Here is a 14300-nt window from a genome sequence, read left to right on the forward strand (position 1 = left end):
AACTGAAGCCCAAAAGAGTGAGGTCTTGTCCAAAGTCACATAACGCTTCAGTGGCAGAGCCAGACTGGAATCCACATCTTCTGACTTCTATATATCCTGTTGCCTCAACTGGTCTTCCAGTCACCTCTATGCCATGCTGCCTGCTCTCCAGCCTTCATTCTCCTTGCCTCACCACACAAAACCTTGGATTTTTCCTCCAGGTTATTGGGCTCTGATAAGTGAGTCTCTGTTTTTTCTTTTCAGAAAGCAAACATCCAAGCCACTTCATTTTCATCTCCATTCCGCAATCTCTCTCTTTCCAGTTGTGCTTTATGTATTGTCTTCTCCCATTCAAATGTAAGCTCCTTGGGGAGCAGGGACTATCTTGCTTACTTGTGCTTTTATCTCCAGTAATTAGCAGCATGTCTGACACATTGCAAATACTTAGTAATCTGTTTATCTATCTATCCATCCATTCATCTATTCCTCCATCTTTACATCATCTTCATCATGCCTTTCTATAAGATTCAGAAGCTTTAAATTTTCACTCAATTGGTAATTCACAAGATCTCTGTGAAGTAAATGGGGAAATGGTGAGTGGCATTTCAAAGATCACCTAGTAAGTAAATTGCAGAGTTGGGATTAGATTCCAGATCTCCTGGCAACAGTTGTACTTTTACTTCTTCCATGTTATCTGCATAGGGAAACTTGAATTACTACCATTACTGCCTTTAATTACTGCTAGATCTCACACTAGAGAGTTCAGAGCCTAGTGTTTCATACAGACACTTTACATACATACATATAGACAATTTAAAAAGAAGAAGAAAAAGAAAATTCCCAAATCTGTGATCTTGTAGATCAAGATAAATACCTGGTTTTTGCAGAATCAAACTCCAAGTTAATTTTAGTAAAGAAACCAAAGAAAGAGAAAAATGATTTGAAGGGTATTATGTTCAATAGATATTTTTAAAGTCTTTGGCAAATTTATATCATTTGAAAGGGAAACTGTCTTTCTTGAACAAAAGAAATGAAAGGAGTCCCCCAGACTGGAGTCCTCACAACATATTCCAGAATTCAGATTGCTTTAAATGTAAAAAATTGAAAAAAAAAAGGCAAAAAATAGGGTGAACTGAAATAGAGGCAGGAGAATCATTTGGGAAAGAGGGAAAAAGCAAGATTGGGAGGAGCATGATATTAGAAGGATTCTACTTCTTTTGCATAACTCCAAGGTGGTTTCAAGCCAGTGAATTTTTGTTCCCTTCTGTGAAGCACAGGGTCTAGTTGAGCATTTCTAATAAATGTTGGTCCTGTGGCAAGCCTGGAAGTGTAGAGCTTCATATTACTAGTGTGCTTAATTGTGTTGCTGATGGGAGCCAAACGAAAACATTTCATTTCTCCTATATTAAATTTCTAAACTGTCCTTGTACCTCAAGCACTTACATAATGAATAGGTCATTCCGGGCCAAAAATTTTAACGTTTTCAGTAATAACAACAAGCTCTTCTCTGATTGGGCTAATAAAGCTCACTGTATTCAGACTTTAAAATATTATGCATCCTTCTTCTTAGTCTCTGTAATACAGGGTGCCTCCCCCCAGATGGTGAAGTTTTAAGCTTTAATAGCTCAAACTGCATTTAGACTTTTGGGATACCCTGTATCTCTAATCACTTATAGAGCATTATTTGTGGTTAGGTCTTTCTTGCTGAATAAGAGAGTAAAAGAATAGACATAAAGTTAATGCTCGGTCAAGAAGAGCAGGGTTCAAGTCTCACATCTTACACATACTGGCTGTGTGACTCTTGGCAAGGTACTTATCCTGAAAGTGCTTTACATTGTTCTCTAAGACCATTCTTTGTAGAATGAGCACCATTTTGAATTGGCAGAAGTTTTCTATATGGATATTCTTATGCCTATGACATCATGGAACTGGTTTAAAAAAAAAAACCAAAGACGTTTGTTTGGGGGTTTTTCTATTGATTGCTGTCTTTTGTTCTTCAAGAGGAGCAAACTGATATCACCATATTGGGGTCAAGTTACAGTGTGCTCAGCTGCGGCTAATCAAACCAATATAAAGCTTGGAAGGTTCTACCCCAGATTAGACACACATGGTCTATATGAACATCTGGGGGCAATTCTCACCACTACAATCCTTGCTCATAGAGCACAGGGCCTTCTTTGCTGCAAGTATGCCATGCTGGACAGTCTGTCTCCCACATCATGCAATCAGTTCCAGAGTTTGCCTTGAGAGTGTCCTAGAATCACTTCTTCTGACCTCCATGTGAGCGCCCTCCTTGTGTGAATTCTCCACAAAATGCTCTTTAGACAAGCATACATTTGGCACTCAAGCAATGTGGCCGGGCCATCAGTTGCATTCTCTGTGGTAGAGTTGGAATGGTTGGCAGTTCAGCTTAAAAAGATGATCTTCAGAATCTTCCTAAAATAATCCAGATGGAAGTGATTTCATTTCCTAGCACACCATTCCAAGTCGTACCATGCAGGTTTTAAGCTATATCCAGAAGTAGGGACTATCTTTTATCAAAAGTAAATTATTTAGAGGCATCTGGTGGCTCAGTGGATAGAGTGCTGGATCTCAATCAGGAAAATCTGAGGTCAGACTCGGCCTCAGAACCTTACCAGCTTTGTGATACTCCATCTCTTTGCCTCAGTTTCCTCATCTGTTGTTCAGTTCTTTGTGAGTCCATATGAGATTTTCTTGGCAAGGACTGCAGTAGTTTTCCATTCTTCTACAGGCCCAGTCAGTATCTGAAATTGGATTTGATATAATTGGTCCTCTGAAAATGAAGGATAAATAATGGTAGTAAGAGGAGAAGGAGGAGAAGGAAGAGGATCAGGAAGGAGAGATTGGAATTTATATATCACTTTAAGGTTTACAAATATCTCATTTTATGCTCACAATAGCCCTGAGAGGTGTTATCATTATCCTAATTTTTACAAATAATATAACTGAAGCAGAGATCAAGTGACTTGCCTAGGATCACATAGCTAGTAAATGTCTAAGGAAGGATTTTAACAAAGAGTTTCCTAACTCCAGGTCTACTTCTCTGTCTCCTAAAGAAGACATTTTTTATTTCAGGAATTAGTCTTAAAGTTCAATGGAAGAAGAGAATAACAAATGGAAAGGATGCCAAGTAGACTTGTATAGATGGATCATAGGTTGACAGCCAGGAAGTGGAGCCAGGAACCACTGTTGCTCATGATTTTGAATTTGAATTTGATAGGAAGGGCATTTTATGAAGGTGGAATCTGAATAGATTGATGAAGATCAAAATGACATATAAGAAAGACGATGATGTGATTGCAATGGGAAGAGACTAAAAGTAAGTTAAGAGGATGTTTCACATCATTCTCCCACATGGACTGATTCCCCACATAAAATATTCACCTCCTACTTCCCTACATTTCCCAGCTTCATTAGCTAGAATCTACTATCTTCTTATCTCCACTTTTTGGAATCTGTATCTTCCTTCAAGGCTCATGCCAGTGCCATCTTTTCCATGAAATCTACACTCATCTAGTTCCCCATCCCCTCCACCCAACAATTCTGCACTTCAGTTGTTTCAACAATATCTGACTCTTTGTGACGACATTTGAGGTTTCCATGGCAAAAGTACTCGAGGGGTTTGTCATTTCTTTCTCCAGCTCATTTTACAGATAAGGAAACTGAGGCAAACAGAGTTAAGTGACTTGCCCAGGATCACACAACTACTAAGTATCTGGGGTCATATTTGAACTTAGGTCTCCTTGACTCAAGTCAGTGGTCTACCACTATGCCACCTAATTTTCTTATGCTTAATATGCTTATTAATTGAATTGAATTGAATTTCTTCAGTAGGGAATTGGTTGGACTAGACAAATCCTACTGTTTCTTCTAGCTCTAGGACTCTACATTTCTAATCATAAAAGTGGTTAGGACTTGATCTGAATAAATTGTAGGAAAGGCAATGTTTCTCTAATGCCGATATCGGTTATATTAGATTTTTTAGGGGATCAGGAATTAGGAATTTTCATGTAAGTGACTGGCCCAGGGTTATAATAGTTTTAAGACTTATTTGAACTCAGTTTTACCTCCATGCCCAATGTTCATCCATTGGCTCCTCATTTAAGTTTTTATTAATATGTTTGTATCAATAATAATTAAAACTTAAAGTTTCAAAACACTTTCCTTACATTACATTTCAACTTTGCAACTTTGCAAGTTGTCTTTCACATACCCAATCCCCTCCTCCACCTCTTTTCTAGTTTTCTTCAACACTCTGTAAATTCTTTCTAAAGACCGGAACATCTTTTCCTCAATAATTTCTTCCAAACTTCTGTATTTCTATCAAAGGCATCACCATTGGGCCAGTTCAATGCACAATCTCAGCATTATTTTCAGTTCTTCAGTGTCCCTTGAAATTTAACCGCTACTTTTTTCTCCCTCATTAAGACACTAAGTAGCAATAAAATTAATCTGGACTCTGGAAAATCCAAATTAAATCCACTTCAGATGATTGTTTTTGGTAACCCTAGAAAATCTCAATCTGTTCTTTTTTTCCTTGTGCACAGTCCTGGCATTCTCACCTACTTAATAAATACTTTTTCTCCCTTTTTCCTTCCTTCCTTTGTTCTCTTCCTTCCTCATTTCTTCCCCCATCTTTTTTCCTCACCAATTACATACCTTTGCCGTCCAACAATTTCCAAAATGCTCTCCCTCCTCTCCATTTCAATCCATCCTTCATGTAGCTGAAAAGTGATTTTCCTTAAGGGCAGATCAATTCTATCCTCCCTACTCAGTAAATTCCATCAGCTCCCTACCCTCAGGATCAATAGAAACTCTTCTGTCTAGTTTTAAATTTTTTCGATCTATCTTTCTAGTCCTCTTATACTATCATCTCCTTCCTGTATACTGTTTCCTGCTGTTTTCAGTTCCTTATCATAATATTTCTTTTTTATTATAATAACTTTTTATTAAGAACCCATAAGGGGTAATTTTTTACAACATTATCCCTTGCCCCTTTCGATTTTCCCCCTCTCCCTCCACCCCCTAGATGGCAAGCAGTCCTATATATTTAAATTTATATATCCTAGATACAATATATTGTGCAGAACTAAACAATTCTCTTGTTGCACAGGAAGAAATTGGATTCAAAAGTAAAAATAACCCAGGAAGAAAAAGACAAAAATCAAACAGTTTACATTCATTTACCAATGTTTTTTTCTTTGGTTTGCTCTTCTTCCATCATTGATCAGTTGAAACTGAATTAGGTCTCTTTTCAAAAATCCCTTCAATCAGAATACATCTTCATGCAGAATCGTTGTTGATGTATATAATGATCTCCTGGTTCTGCTCATTTCACTCAGCATCAGTTCATGTAAGTCTCTCAAGGCCTCTCTGTATTTGTCCTGCTGGTCATTTCTTACAGAACAATAATATTCCATAACATTCATATACCACAATTTACCCAACCATTCTCCAATTGATGGGCATCCATTCATTTTTCAGTTTCTAGTCACTACAAACAGGGCTGCCACAAACATTTTGGCATATACAGGTCCCTTTCCCTTCTTTTGTATCTCTTTGGGATATAAGCCTAGTAGAAAGCCTGATGGATCAAAGGGATGGATCAAAGACAGTTTGATAACTTTTTGAGCATAGTTCCAAATCGTTCTCCAGAATGGCTGGATGTGTTCACAATTCCACCAACAATGTATCAGTATCCCAGTTTTCCCACATCCTCTCCAACATTCATCGTTATTTTTTCCTGTCATCTTAGCCAATCTGACAGGTGTGTGTAGTGGTATCTCAGAGTTGTCTTAATTTGCATTTCTCTGATTAATAGTGATTTGGAATACTTTTCATATGAGTGGTAATAGTTTCAATTCCATCATCTGAAAATTGTCTGTTCATATCCTTTGACTATTTATCAATTGGAGAATGGCTTGGTTTCTTATAAATTAGAGGCAATTCTCATATATTTTAGAAATGAGGCCTTTATCAGAACCTTTTCTACTGTGAAGATGTTTTCCCAGGTTGTTGCTTCTGTTCTAATCTTGTTTGCATTAGTTTTGTTTGTACAAAAAGCTTTTTAATTTGATGTAATCAAAATTTTCTATTTTGTGATCAATAATGGTCTTTAGTACATCTTTGGTCACAAATTTCTTCCTCCTCCACAAGTCTGAGAGATAAACTATCCTATGTTCCTCTAATTTATTTATAACCTCATTCTTTATGCCTAAATCATAGACCCATTTTTGATCTTATCTTTGGTATACGGTGTTATTAGTGTAGGTCCCTGCCTAATTTCTGCCATACTAGTTTCCAGTTATCCCAGCAGTTTTTGTCAAATAATGAATTCTTATCCCAAAGTTAGGGATCTTTGGGTTTGTCAAACACTAGATTTATGCATAATATTCCTTCTCTCACCTCTGCACCCAATTTGCTCTGGCCATCCCTTATACTTGGCATGCATGTTTTTTGTTTTTTATAACTTTTCTACACAGAATCCTCTCTTTCTTCCAAATGCAGTTCAAGTACCAACCTCAATACAAAGTCTTTTTTTTCCCAAAGTTTTTATTTAATTTATTTTGAATTTAGGGAATAAATAAAACAAGAATTTCCATGAGAGTATAATTTTTAACAAGATACTTGCACATGAAACTATAAATGTATTATATTCAACTTGTTATGCCTTTTTAATTATAGTAATTTTCTAAATTTCCTTTTTCTGATTCCCAACTGCTATTGCTATTTCTAATTAACATGTAGAATTACTTTAGATATATTTTGCATTAATTATATATTTGCTTTTATCCTGCATATACATATTGTCTCATATACTATATACATATATATATATACTCAATAAAATATACGCTGTTTGACAGTAAGAATACTTTTCATTCCTTACATTTGTATGCTTAGTACCTAATGCCTGCAAATGGTAAGTTTTATATAAATGATTGTTGATTGATTGATCTTACAGATGAAGAAACTAAAGTGCAGAGATGTTAAATGACTTGTGAAAACAACACAAGGGCCCAAGTTCATGGGGAGCAACCCCAGCAGGAAACTAGGACCCTTGACAGTAAACTCAATGCTTTCCTACCAGAACTCTGTCTTTATTCAGGGAAAATGCCCCCTTGATCATGAGAAAACAAAAGAGGTGTTGCAAAACCCATGCATAAAAACCCATGCTCTTAATTTTTAAAAAAAAAATTATTTACTTTATTTTTAATTTATGGAATAAAACCAGAATTTCAATGACATAGTATAATTTTTAAAATGATTGCACTTTACTTGTTAGAGAACACATTCAGGCCCTCCTTTGTACTACTGTATTCTTACTTTACACACAATTCTGACAAGTTTTGCTGTTTTGTTTCCAAGACCACAGAATTGATTAGAAACCAATTAAAAGATGGGATCAGAGATTTCACAAGAGTGAAAAGTGACAGCTGACAGCAAGGGAAGAAACAGAAAACATTTTTAAAAGAACACAGGAATTAAAGAAAATTGCTCCAGCCCAATGTTATTCCATGTAGAGAACAACAGTCCTAATTTCTTCAAAAGGTCATGGGTACAACATTGAATAATAGAAAGGAATAATAATTGGCACTCATAATGATTACCTTAAGTTGTCAAAAAAAAGGCTAAAATTATATTCAAAATATTCTGTTTAACAAGGCGACGAAGCATGTAAATATTTTTAGAAAGGTATCCATCAAATAATAAAGATTCCTTAAAAAGCTTTGGCACTTTAAGGGATAAATTATCAGTGATCTGGAAAACTCAACTCTGCAGGAAACTCAGCATGCTAAGATACCTTATTCCCAAGGCTGCCAACATTACTTAAGTGTAATCTCATTCTCCATTCTCAAATTCTGTTGTACTTATTTATGTCTCCATATGATATCTTTCCTCTCCTTTAGAATGTAAGATCCTCGTGAGCAGGGATTGTTTTGTTTTTTTCTCTCTCCCAAGAGTCTAGCACATAGCAGGTATGTAATAAGTATTTAGTTCAATTATTGAATTGAATGGAACTCCTAGAGGAGTAATCAACAGATGTTAGAGAATCTCTCATAATTGTTCTTTAAACTTGTCCTCCAATTTGGAGCATACTGCTGGTTCTCCAAAACCTTGGTCATTTTTCCTACAGGCATAATTGAAAGCTACTTGTGGCACTGATGTTAAGTTTCCGATCTCAAAATGGCATGCTATACATGTTACAAATGGATCCTGACACATCCAGAAAAAAACCAACTTTAAAATGAAAATGAAAAGGTGTTGTATAGATGACTGATACTTTGAAACTCAATTGTGGATATAATCACATCACTGAAGGTATTCCCTCCAATAGTTTGGTTTGAAGCATATTTCACCTTCTCCATCTAGTCAGCTCTTTTCCATTTCCTCTCTAGAATCCTCAAGAGGATTTCTCCAGGTTTCTTGACTACAAACAGAACAGACTGTTTATGTGTTATTCTTGACTCTTCATGGTGCTGTCTTTCATCAAAGTATAAAAACAGACCTATTTTTCACCAAGCTTTAACTGATTAGGAACAGATCACCCTAACTATATTGTTCTCTTTATCTTGGACTCCTAAATTCCCATCACTCTAAAATATAAAAGTGCTACCCTTAAAGCATAAAATGCATCTCCCAGCATAAGCTCATCACGTTGTGGTTGTTCAGTGGGATTTTTCTTTTAGTCTTCCTGATCCCATTTGGAGTTTTCTTAGCAGAGACACTGGAATGGTTTACAATTTCCTCTTCCAGCTCATTTTACAGGTGAGGAAACTGAGGCAAACGGGGTTCATTAATTTGCTCAGGATCATATAGTTGGTGTATGATTGGAACTCAAGAGGAAGAGTCTTTCTGACTTCAAATCCAGCACTCTACCCACTATGCCACCAAGATGTCCTACTAATCTTGTTACTATGCTGCTAACGCAAGTGTTGGTTGATTCCACTTCCCCAACTTCCTCTTTCCCTTGTTTGGAGGGCTAAATGGCAGGGTACCGATCTCTTTTCAATGTCTTCCTTTTTAGAGGGTAGAAACTGGACTCTCAGATCGTTTCATGTTGAATCTGTTGCTCTGCCTGATTTCAACTTCATGAAACAAGATGACCCCACTCTAGGTACTCCTTAATGTCCAGTTCCCCATGGCCCTCTCAAAAGGAGAAGCATGAAGTTCACACAGGATCATTTTTTCACCTCTTTCATTTGTGTCTCCTTCTCTTCAGTCCCATGGCAACCACAATTCATTGGAGGAAAGAGGAGGCAAACATGCTTCAGTTATAAGAAAGAAAGAAACCAACAAACAAACATACAAAGAATCAAAGAAACAAAGAAAGGAAACAAAAAATCCAAAATATCCCCAATAACAAAATAGTTGTCCAGAGAAAATGGGTAGTACAATTACCTCTTATTTGCCCATCCCTCCCATTTTAATACATTTGCAGTTTTAGCTTCAGTGTTTACTGCCAAATTTTGAGATCATTGCCATAATGAATAATCTACAATCTATAATAAAGCACATCCTGCTTTGTCTCTTATCTCAGGGATTCTGATAAACTCTGACTGGGACAGTAGGATCACTATTTTTTTCTGCCCAGAGGAAAATTCTTTTCCTGAGATGGGTCCTCCCTCAGAGCCTATTAATTAATCATTAGTATACATCAATGGCATTCCCTTGGGGCGACAAAACCAACAGTCTTCCCCAGTACAATGTTCTGCTAACCATGAGCACCTGATAACTATTGTTGACTGACTCCTTCAAAGAACAAGGGACTAGGAAGATTTCAGAAGCCTAACATCAAGGGTTTAGAAGATACCTTAGAACACAAATCCCTTTTTTACAGAAGAGGACTCTGAGGTCTAGAGAAGTGAAGTGATTGGGGAAAAATTAGTGACTCCAGATGTCAAGCTGTCTCCTCTGAAAGCAAATCTAGTTTCAAATTTATAATGGCAACAGTTCAATTTAGCTAGGATTGCATTAAGTTCTAGGAACACAAAGAATAAAAAAGAGACACAATCCTCTCCCCCAAAGAGAATGGGCACCCGGTGTAACTTTATAAAGCAGGATCCAAATTTAAGTTTCCTATTTTGTTCTCATATGTGTTTCCTCAGAACCTAGCACAATGCCTCATATGCAGGCAATGCTCAAAACATACAAAACAAATTGATTCAGTTGAATTCCGGCTCCCAAGCCATTGAATGTTACTGGATTTACCATGAGACTCTGCTGCCTGGATCCACTTTGAATTCATGCTGCCTTTCTCCACTGCTTCATAACAATTCTTTTATTTACTTTGATTGATTCCCTAACACTTCAATAAGCATTTGTTCCAAGCCTTCTCTCTTCTTAAGTAGATCAACTGCTCCCCAAGATTGAGTTCATCCTTCTCCAGCTCTTCCAGATCCCCCAAACCTATCTAGGTCTGTACCTATCCTCTTCTCTTCTGCTCCAGCCTCAGCGGAGGAGATCAGGAATCTCTCTTCTTGCCCAAGATCATAGGATCACAGATTTAGAACAGGAAAGGAACTTTTTAATTGTCCCATGGATAGCATGTCTTTCCCAGCTCTCTGCCCACTCCCAGCACTTTTTTTTCATCTCTGTCTGTCTATTGACTTTATCTCAAATGTCTATAAACATGCCCAAGATTCCCTAATCCTAAAATGACAAAGTCTTCTCTTGATCTTGACAGGCCATCAAGGGGTCATGCAATGTTTCCCCCTTCTTTCTCTGCTAAGTTTCTAGAAAGAAGCTTCCATTGACTGCTTCTACTATGTATTCACCACCTGGTTCAATTCCATCTCTCTACTGAAGTTGCTGTCTCCAAGGTTACCACTGGTGGCTCAGGTGCTCAGTCCAATGGGCTTTTCTTAGGCTTCCTCCTCTTTGACCTCTCTGCAACATGGATGACCGCCGCTTTCTCCTCCTTTGTACATTTTTCTTCCTTAGATCTTGTGACACTACTCTTCTTCGTTTTCTACCCATCAGACCTCTTCTTCTCTGTCCTGCTGAGTCATCATATTTCTTTCACCACCCCCCCCCCCAAGTATACATGAAGACCTGAATTGGAATTATAAATTTTAGCGTTGGAAGTGATCCTAAGTGATCATCCTTTGCTTCGCTTAACAAATGAAGAAACTGAGGCACAGAGATAAAAGGTGACTTAATCAAGATCACAAACCTAGTCAGTATCATAATCAGACTCTATTTCCCTCTTTTTTTTTTCCTTTTCTTTCTCACTCTGTTGTCTCTCATGGGGTCAATTTTCAGTCCTTTACACGTGATTCCTAAATCCTTTCATCTGACCTTAATCTCTTCCCCGAAATCCAGGAACACATTTCCTGCTGTTTATTGGCCAGTCTCTGCCTGGGCATCCTGACAGTAAGTTTGATCTTCCCATGTCCCAAACCTCACTCACCGTCTTCTCCCACAGATGCCCCCGCTTTTCTCGTTCAGTTGAAGCCATCACCATCTGCCCCGTCGCCCAAGCTGGAAGCATCAGAGGCATATTTTAATTTTCCTTCCCCCTCACCTCCCAGGTTCAACTTGTCTTGTTGATTGCAACTCCATGAGAGCTCTTGAATAGTGGCTCTCCTTACCACACAACCCACCCCAAGGGCCCTGTCTCTTTCCACACACCAGCAGCATGCAGAAGAGACTCAGCTACATATAATCCAGCTGTGTATCCCCAGTGCCTTGCACATAGTAGGTGCATAATAAATGCTCATTGAGTTGAGGCAAATTGGTTATTAGGTGGAATCTATTTGGTAGAGAAGAAACAAGTAACCCTGGAGGCTAATTAAGAAACTGGAACCCGGAAGGCTGGTCTCCCATGGTGCTTCCTTGGATTCAGTGATTGGCTCCCATATATCCATTGTGACAGAAGTACAGATGTCATCAAAATGCAGGGTAGTGGGTCTGTCTACTGCTGCCCAGCGGGAGATGTGTCTAGCTCCTGTTTGTGGCATTTTCAGTGCACAGTTGTGTAATCCCTGTGTGATTTCAGTCATGTCACCTGTATTCAAAACTCCATTTTTAAAAAAAGAAGATCAAATCTCTAAATACTAAATTGCTAAGAATTTAGAACTCTGAGCTCTGACCCAGACCAATCCCACTGAATTTTGAGTCCATAGCATTTGTTAAGCAGCTACTCTGTGTGAGACAGAGACAGCTAAGTGGCTCAGCACCAGCTGGGGTGACAGGAAAACCTGAGTGCAAATCCAACCTGAGACACTGTGTGAGCCTCTTAATTGCCTTAACATATGGGCAAGGAAACAGGGAACCCCTCCAGTACCTTTGCCAAGAAAACCCCATGGACGGCACTGGCATGCCACAGTGCACAGGATCATGAGGAATGGGAAACAACTGAACCAGAACAATGTCCAAGGCACCATTCCAGGCTCTGGAGATGGACAGAAATGAGAGAGAAACAATTCCTGCCTTCAAGGGAGCTTTCATTTTCCAGGGGCACGATACAAATGAAGAAACCAAATCAAATGCATGATATTTTCTTCTTCTTTTAAAAAAATAGTATTGTGTTTTTCCAACAAAAAGTGAAAATTGTAAGCTTCAATCTGCATGCAGACTCCATGTTATTTTTTCCCTCTGAATGTGGATAATAGCATTTCCATCATGGGTCTTTTGAATTTGTCTTGGACCACGGCACTGCTGAAAAGAGAAGTCTCTCAAAGTGATCACCAATGTTGCTGTTACCGTGTTCCACATTCTCCTGGTTCTGCTCCCTTCACTCGGCATCAGTTCATAATACATGAAATTTTCAATAGGGAAAGAGCACTGCCAACTAGGGTGGGCCCAGTGTGGCACAGTGGTGGGAATATTGATTCTAGGGACAGAAGCCCTGCCTTTGATGATTATGACTTGTATAACTTAACCTTCCTGGGCTTCAATTTCTTAATCTGTAAAATCAGGACTCAGTGGCCTCTGGCATCCATTCTAGATCTAGGTCAGGTGACCTTGGAATCACAGATCTAAAGCTATCTGGGATCTGAGAGGCCCCCAAGTATGGCCCCTTCACTTAATAGGTGAGGACATCGGAACACAGAGAGATTAGCTTATTTACTCAGGGTCGTACAGCCTGCAAGTATCTGACGCTGGATTTGAACTCAGGTCTTTTTTGCTCTTAAAGCTCTGTGCTCTGAGCTGCCTCTCCATTCTCTTTATCTGCTGAGCCTTGAAGAAAGCTAGAGATTCTATGAGACAGCGATAAGAAGGGAGAGCATCCCATGAAGGGAGGTCAGCTGTGCAAATGTTTGGAGGTCGGAGATGGGATGCGGAGTTCAGGGGAGGCAAGGTCAGTTTGCCTGGAACAGCCGGCCTCACAGTGGCTCATAAGCAGTTTACTGGAAAAGACCCTTGAATAGCAGTGGCCACCAAGGGATGAAGGTGATTATTCCTTTGCTCCCCAACTTGAGTGTTAAGGAAGAGCAGAAGGATCCTCCACATACCCACACCTCCGCGCAAACTTTTATCTTATTTAGAATCCCAGCAAAATGGGTCCAAACTGTGCTTCTGAGGCTTTTCTCCCCTATGGCTAGGATAGACACCCAGGCTTTATTCATCTTGTTAAGTAAAATCCAGGGAACCCAAGGCAATCAATCCAGAAGCAATCAAAACCCAGGAGAGCTCGGCACGAGGCAGGAACAGCGGTGGGAAGGAAAGAGCCAGCCCAGGACCTTGGCTCGGGGTGTCAGCCCCACCGCTCTAATTCCCACGATGCAGCTTCGGGGACTCAGACGCCCACAGTTCTGAAAAGAACAACTCAGCGAGACTGCGATTCTCGCAGGAGGAACAAAAGCCAACCAAAGCTTGCCTGCCAGCCAGACCGAGAAATAAAACCTACTGAGCCAGGCTGGGCTGGGCTGGAGATGGGACACAAAGTTTCCAGAGAGGCCCCAGGGAAGCGGGATCTGGGGGAGTGGGGAAATAATCAAAAAGTGTACATAAAGACCAAGAGCACATCTTGTAGAATCCAGCTGTTGGCAGATCTGACTCCTGACGTGTTGAAATCATTTTTCTTTTTTTATTATTCTTTTAGACAATCAAGGAAATGGCGACTTTTGTCTTAAAAAGCATGCTTCTATTTATACTGTTCTGGAAGGCTAAGGATATGGAATAAAGGTTGTAGGGTCATACATTTAAAGCTGGAAAGGATTCTAGAGAGCCCTCTCTTGTTTAGCACCATATTTATATTTTTACCCTTCCCATTAAGGGGGACTGGAAAAGGCTACTTGTGGAAGGCAGCGTTGTAGTTAGCAGATGGAGGAAGTCTCCAAGTCTATTATTTT

The sequence above is a fragment of the Sarcophilus harrisii genome, chromosome 5, assembly GCF_902635505.1.
Source record: "Sarcophilus harrisii chromosome 5, mSarHar1.11, whole genome shotgun sequence".
Taxonomy (NCBI): Eukaryota; Metazoa; Chordata; class Mammalia; order Dasyuromorphia; family Dasyuridae; genus Sarcophilus; species Sarcophilus harrisii.